The 7,934-nt window shown below is 34.5% G+C and overlaps 1 protein-coding gene across 4 annotated transcripts in view; it reads left to right on the top strand.

The window, feature by feature from the left end:
- Window positions 1-1,344: 1,344 nt before the first annotated feature.
- Window positions 1,345-7,934, top strand: part of csnk1g1 (casein kinase 1, gamma 1) — a 36,096-nt gene continuing 29,506 nt past the window's right edge. For 2 of the 4 annotated variants that reach the window (XM_024295452.2, XM_024295450.2), the window contains exon 1: window positions 1,345-1,549. The gene's annotated coding sequence lies outside the window, so the exon portion shown is untranslated. The remainder of the gene's footprint in view (window positions 1,550-7,934) is intronic. The other 2 variants (XM_024295453.2, XM_024295451.2) reach the window with 1 other exon arrangement.

Here is a 7,934-nt window from a genome sequence, read left to right as displayed (position 1 = left end):
GGAGGTTTGCTGTGAAGGTCCAGGATGCATGATGGTTTCATGCCTTGTGCTGTCACATTCAGAGCACTTTACAGTAGATCTACAGTCCTTAGTGAGATGAGTGTCTGAGGAGCAGCACTTGAATCAGATTCCTTTCTCTTTTAGAAAGGACTTTCTTTCATCAAGCAGTTTGTTCCTGAATGTCCTACATTTCTTGAGCAGGTGGGATTTGTTGTGCAGTGGGCAATTCGTGTTAATGTCCTTATTGGGGGATGTGACATTTGTTTTGTACACCGAAATAGGTTTAGCAAAGCTGAAGTTCTTTAGACTGGGTCTTTCTGATTTAGCATTTGGTTGGGTGTTTTGCTGGTTGAAACGTGGATCATTACGTTTCTTAGCCTCTTTGCATATAAACGTGCAGGAGTAACTAAAAGGTGGGAAACAGCCATGATTGTCCTCTTTGTATTGTGAGCCTTGTGACATCCATTTCTCTTGTTCCAAATTGAAGTTTGTCCACAATTCCACGTGTCCAGATACAGTAGACCAAGTAGATTTCCATTCTCTTTTGGTCCTCTTTTGCACGCAGTACTGTACTGTACTATACTATACTATACTATACTATACTATACTATACTATACTATACTATACTATACTATACTATACTATACTATACTACTATCTATGTATTGTAAACTTAAAATGTTCCAATTCAGTCTGAGGAAGCACTTAGTCAGTAAACTGCCATCAATACATGTACATAGTTTATATATTGTATATTCTTGTCATACTTAAACTTACTTAAACTTACACACTTTTAAACTTACACACTTCAGGTGTACTACTTTTTGTTAAGGGATAGTAGTTAGATTTTGGATCCAAGTAAAGAAAGTTGAAGAATACAAAAATTTGTATGTGTTTTACACACTCTTTGTAATCTTAATTTATTTATTAATTTATGTATTTATTTATTTATGATATATATATATATATATATATATATATATATATATATATATATATATATATATATATATATATATATATTACAATAAATGTCAGATTTAATTATGTGATTGATATTTAAATATATCAGGAAAATCTTTATTCTTGATCATTTTGCCTTTTCTTCCTTAAAAGACACCTTTAAAATGTAATAACTGCTAATGTTTGACATTTATTTACAGCATACATTTTTTGAGTGATGTGGAAGCTGTTTTTCATATTATACTACGCTACACATGTATGGGTACACGTGCTTGTGATTTAAAATAAATCCTTTAATCCCTTGGTTTGGTTAAAAAAAATCAGTAAACAGAACTGTGACCCGGAAGTGTACGCTCCGGAGCGGGTGGTGCCGTATTTCTATTTCCGGTGTGTTCGACCCTCTCACCAGCAGTGGAAGCAGACGAAGAATGGAGAGAGCCGCTAACGGCTGTTAGCGTGAAACATCAGCAACAAGAAGAGCCAACAAGCCCTCATGTGGAGTCCCAGACGCACATTAATATTAATAATAAAATCATTTATATCTCTCAATCTGTGGCCTGGCCGTCTGGACTCACCACATCAAGGGTGAGTCCGTTTTATTTGTTTGCTACTAGCGAAAATATGAATATTTGTCAGACTTGTGATTGTTAGCTAATATTTTCGTTGCTAACGCAGCTAATTTCCTTGTTGCGCTTGGTCCAGCTGTCACTTAACCGTCTGTTTGTGTTCGACGTTTGCTTTATGGGGAAAAATTTGATTATTTTTCCTTTACTGCTTTTTAATCAGCTCGGTTGTTCGCGAGCAACAAGAAAATGAGTGTTACGATTTCCCCACTACATTTAACCCAGACCAGCCACTGCGGCTAAGTAATATTTTGCTTACGTTAGCTCGATGGACCCCCAGTCCATTTGATGTTACGCTGCTAGTTTGACTTGATTTATGGTTAATCCGTTTACTGTTTTTCTGACTTCCTCTGGCAATAGACTGACACGTTTGTCGTCGTCAGTGAATCGTGGGCGAAGAATAGAAAACAAACGGACACATCGCAGTATTTTTAGTCTGTTTCACCGCGGGCCTGCTCACAAAGCATCGATCATCACCATAGTGGCCTAAGTTTCTTTGACTCAACACGTCCGCACGCTTGTAACACAACAACAGATTTGTTTGTGCTTTCATGCAAATTTAGTTTATGCACGCATTAGGCTTCAGATGGAGATTTTTCCATGTTATATACTGGAAGGAAGCAGGACACATGTTTACTTCTTTAAACTTCTGTTTAAAGTTACACTCCATGACGTGCTTAAACTTGCTCCTACTAATTTGCATACATTCCCTAATAATAAATCAGAAACTAGTTATGGTTAATTATTCCTCTATGGTGAAAGTATGTTTACACATTTCTAGAAAAAGTAAGATTTGACCTCATTTTTAAGTTCACTAATGATGTCTGTAAAATGTAGTTTATTTGAAAAACTATAAAAGAACAGAACAAAAAGCACAGTGATCGTGTGTAGGAAAATGACAACAATAAACAAACGTCTTCTACATACACCATGATACAATGTTCCTCTAATAGTTCATAAAGAGGGGCGATGCAGCTGGTAGCTGGCACTGTCACAGTGGGAGTTTACTCTGCTGGCAGGCCCCCCTCACAGGCTGATCTTTCCACTGAAGGTTAATCACTGACTGCATTCAGAATCCTGTGGTATTTGTTTTAACATTCCAACAAAATATCCTTTTAGATCTATAAACTTCCTTAAAGTGTCTGTTTCTTTCAATATTGAAAAAATCAATTCTCCAATATTCTTAAATAATTTTGAAATATATATTTAAGTGAGAATAAAGTATACTTTATCAAAGAGATCAGGATAGATGATTAAGAGGTCAGATTATCTGTAAATAGACTGAGATGTTCTTTTTTACTTTTACAAAAAAGTGAATATAAAGTTAAGTTGAATTTAATGTGTTTTTAGTGCAATTTCCTTGCTCTTTAATGCGTTTTGTACAGTTAAGTGCAGCTATTTTATAATGTGTTTTGTAAAAAGAGTTCAAACGCATCCATTAGTATTACTGTAAATATGTCACATTTTTAAGATGGTTACAGTGTATGTTACTGTTTAGCTCATATAAAAACTGGGCTTCATTAAAAAGTATGCTTCTATAGTACTATTAACCTCTTTATTAACTGTGTATACATCAGGGGTGTCAAACTCAATCGCACAGGGGGCCAAAATTCAAAACACCCCTTAGATCGCGGGCCGAACAGGACGAACATTTATTGAACACACTAAAACAAAATTTTTAAAACTTTAAAAACATTTTATTTTATTTATTTAACTTTTTAAATGATTATGAACTAGATATAAAGCATTACCTGTGATAATGCTAGTGTGAATGCTGTAAGCTGAATTTGGCTGCTGAAGATGCTAGTACTGATAGCTGAAGATGCTGAAATTGATAGCTAAAAACGTTGAAGTAAGATAGCCAGCTAACTCACTAGCATGTTGCGGAAATATTAGCTAAATTCCAAAATAGCCTAAAAAATTTTAATGCCAAAGTAGTCCAAAAAGCTAGCAGAATGACAAATTTTTAAAACTTTAAAACTTTAACTTTTTTACATAATTCTGAATAATAAAATGGCTGGATATTATTACAGACTAAATCAACTTAAACCCTAAATAACTTAATGTTTTACTCTCCATAAAATATATTTTGTCAAAATTATATAGGTTAGAAATGAGCACAAGATAACATCGGGTCATTAATAACAATAGAACAAAATTATCTGGAGGGCCGGATCCGCCCCCTGAGCCTTAACTTTGACGCATGTGGTAAACATAATTCTGAATTTAACAGTATTTTATCCTAATCCAACACTCAAGATTTTTTTCCCAAGGGATTTCTTAAATGGATAAAATCTTTTTTGATCTTTTTAAGGAGGTATTTCTTTTCATAGGATGCCAAAAGCTTTTTATGTTGAGACATATCCTCATCCATCATGAAAATGACACGGCAGTTTGGGTAAAGGCGGGGAATTACCCTTCTAACGTTGAAAATGGAGACACAGAACTGCTCAAGGGCTTGATACCAGATCACAGAATCGATTCATTTTCAAGTTCATTACTTGATCAGTGTTCCAATGTAACGTGGCTCAAAGAAATATTCATCTACTTGTTAAATGTATTCTTTCAAAGTAAGTTTGTTTTTTTCTTGAGAAACAGTTTTCACATAACTTTAAATAAACAAAGGTGTTCATTTTATAAATAGGATTAGAAATTCTCAGTAAAATTTAAGCTAAAAGCATTTTTTTTTTTGCCTTAAGAAAAAAACATTCCTTTAAAGAAAATCAACAGATGAATTTAATCAATCAATATTAGTTTTTAAGCAAGGAGTGTTTTGATTTGTGGATTTTTTTGTTTTTGTTTTGTTATTTAAGCCAAGTTTTTTTGTGTGGTAACATTCAGGTGAATCGTTTGACTTTGTTTGTGCCTGTTTTTCATTGAATGTACTTCAGACTTTAGCCACATGCCTGTCTAGTCTTTCTACCTAATCTAATAACTCATTTTTAAAAAACACGTTTTACAATACACAGTTTCACTTTGTGAAGTAAATTTTAGAGCCTAAATCTAGATTAATGATGCGTCTTAAATGGGCATATATTGTCAAGCTATAATCTTTTATATTTTCATACTGAAGATGGGTGATTTCCCCAAATTATTGTATTTTTTATTTTTTGTCAATACTTGATAAAAGTGAACCATTCATAACATCTCAACATGTATTTTTATTATTCATAAGTCTTCCCAGGGCTAAAATAATTAGCTTTTTTAAATATAACTTTCTGTTTTATTCCGATAAAATTGTCTGAAGGTGGCTTCAGAGAGAATTAAAAAGACACATTTGCAAAGTTTAAGTTGAAAGATCAAAAATCCAGAGGGCAAAAATATAATTGGTGCTTTTTTGGCATAAAAAGCTACTTTGAAGCTCCTATTACAAAGTGATTAAGGATCAAAATGACTCACGACATTTCCAACCAACAGGTAACTCCTTAAATCTAAAACTCTCTCCCAGCCCCAAGCTAACATTAGTGTAGCAAAAAAATACAGAGCAGTATCGGAGCTATCCAGACGTACAGTTTAGAGCCAGATGGCAGCTCAGACGAGGAAAATGAAGATGTTGATTCATCTATTTGTCTGTAAGTGGAGGGTTCAGAATTGGAGCGGAGCAGGGAGACTTTGGCAGTTGCTGTCTCACAAACCTGAGCTTTTTCAAACCGTGGCTTTTCATCTGCTCCTGATCAAATTTGAAAATAAATATACAGAAATGCAGTTTTTATCTTAAATTATTTTTATATGTCCTCCATCACAAGAAAAAAAAAGCTCCAATAACATGTTAAAACACTAAAAATACAGTTTTTTTGGAGTGCTCTTGAGTGTGATAAGTTAAAATCTCACTTGAAAAAGGAAAAAGGCAATCCAGTATATTTAAACTTTTATAAAAACTTGTATAAGAAAATCGGTGCGTCAATGACTTCTCCATTGTTAAACATTGCTTGAATTTGCTTTTTCTTATGCTATTTACCGGTAATACATGACAACTAAGCGGGTAATAAATCAGCGCTAAAGCTTAAAAACCTTTATATAAAATATCTCAGCCACATGAATCAGAATCCCAGATCATTATTTTCAAAACACTGTCAGAACTCTTTGTTGATCTTTGGTACCAAACTGGTTTTCTTCCTTTTGTCTCTATGCAATAGCAACAGTGTAAAATTGCTGTGCAGAGCAGGCGTGCTGTCTTTGATTCTGAGATGTGTGCGGGCAAAACCAAGAATGACTCATTCAAAGCCCACACACAATAGTTTCAGCAGCAGCCTTTTTGTCTTCATAAGTTACAACATAGTCATGAAACCTTTTTTTCTTCTGGGATCATGTGAGTTGTTTGCTATGCATGACTGATAATATTGAGTCAATATTTTGTAAAATTGTGCGACGTAGTTGCCGTTATTTTTCCACCCCTCAGGCTTTAGTAGGTTGGCTTTCTAAAAACAAACAGAACTGAATAGTCTTAGAGATATATTTAGTGAATATTTTGTGTTCTATTGTATTGACTCTCTGCCATTCATAGTTTTCCTCATGTTTTCTAGGTCAAGATTAGTCCAGATGTCATGAGTGTCCATGAAGTTAATCTCCAGTGTCCTTTTAATCAGACCTGGACTGCTATACTTGTTTACATAATAGTCTTTGCTGGTGTTTACCGTCTACCTAGTTCTATCAGTGAGTGAAGAGAGGCCTTCCCTATCCTGAACTATGACTGAGGCGTTCTGTTGATCCTCTGTTGTCTGTGTCCACTGTGACTTGATTGCTATCTCTTAAGCCTAGCAGCATATTTCCAGTGAGTCACCCTCATCTCAGTTAAACACCACACTTCTCCTTCAATTACTTTGTTTTTAAATGTTGCTTACAAAGAAACTAAACAGATTTTAAAGCTGGAAAAGAGCTCATAAACCATTAAAATAAGAAAAGTGCTATTTAACAGAAGGCTAATTATTTTTTTAAGGGATTTATTGAATTGGTGACTAAAATTAATAATGCTTGCATAATTTTTCTGTAAGCGATACACAACCGCTAAATTGCTGAAGAAATGTAGGTGAACTAGAAACTACAAAAAACCTATATGTTTACCCTTCAGTTGCATTGTTCATTAGCCAAACTAAGTGCTCGGTCTCGCTATAGTAGTCTGACCTTTGACCAGTTTCTCAACTTGAGTTACTTAAGGTCCGACTGATAATCTTTTGATGCATTTTCATGTGTAGAGCAACCCCACTCCCCAATGCTGAGAGCTCCGTGTTTACACACTCTCCCGCTAGCTTACAGCCGCTCACACCCCCAACCAAACATTACCGGTGCAACAGAAATGTCGAGCAATATTGCAGCTTTCCAGCCGTACAGTTTTGAGCCAGATAACAGCTCAGACGCCGCAAACAAAGACGTACATGGATCTATTTGTCAACAAGTGGATGCATCCGAATGGAGCGTGAAGCCCTGCGACTGTAGCTTTTACGTTACTACAAGCTTTTTCCAAAGGTTGATGTTTTACCAGATATGTTTTGAAACTTTTCAAAAGAGTAATTTTAGGCTTTTGTCTCATTACTTTTTCCTGGTGTCTTTTACTTATCTGATCCAAAAAAATGATCCAAACTGTAACCGTAACATGATTCGAACCGTGAGTTTTGTGATTTGTTACACCCTAAATTTAAATAAAGAAATACTCACTTTTTGTTCTCTATAATTGTCCTCCATCATCAGAAAAATGCCACAAGAACATGTCAACCCCCCCCCCCAAAAAACAAAAAACCAAAAACCTAATGAAGTGTGCTTTAGATTTCCATAGGATTATTACCAATAAATATTTATTGATATAAAAATGCTGTGTTATCACAGAGACCTTAAATTAATACATTTTCATTGTTGCTGAGGGTTTAAGTCTAAAAAAAATACTTCATCTGTCTCGAAGGAGCTATAATAATCAAACAATGTAGATTTATACGTTTATGTTTTTAATTAGACCAAAGTGCTCACACCAAAAATTGAATCATCAAGGATCTAATATCTTTTACTTGTTATCAAGTACTGACTTGGGTCAGTAACAATAAACATTGAACTTTTTTATGGTTTTTCCATCTCCACCCAGCAGTACAGCAAATCTGTCAATGTGGTGAGTGAGATGAGAGGGTCAGCTAAGCTAAAATAATTACCTCTTTTTAGTAACAGCTTTGAAAATATCCTTTAAAAAATGAGGAAGTTTTTGAGGTCTTTTTTTAACATGTTTTTGTGGCATTTTATTGATGGGGACCATATAAAGAAAATTCAGCTTAAAATTGCATTTCTGATTATTTCTTTAGTCAAGTTAATGTGAATCAGGAAAAAGCTTGTAGGTGATGTGTATAAGTTGCAGTCGACAGTCCACT

Source organism: Oryzias melastigma, linkage group LG3 (assembly GCF_002922805.2).
Source record: "Oryzias melastigma strain HK-1 linkage group LG3, ASM292280v2, whole genome shotgun sequence".
Lineage (NCBI taxonomy): Eukaryota > Metazoa > Chordata > Actinopteri > Beloniformes > Adrianichthyidae > Oryzias > Oryzias melastigma.
This window is presented reverse-complemented; position numbering and strand designations above follow the sequence as displayed.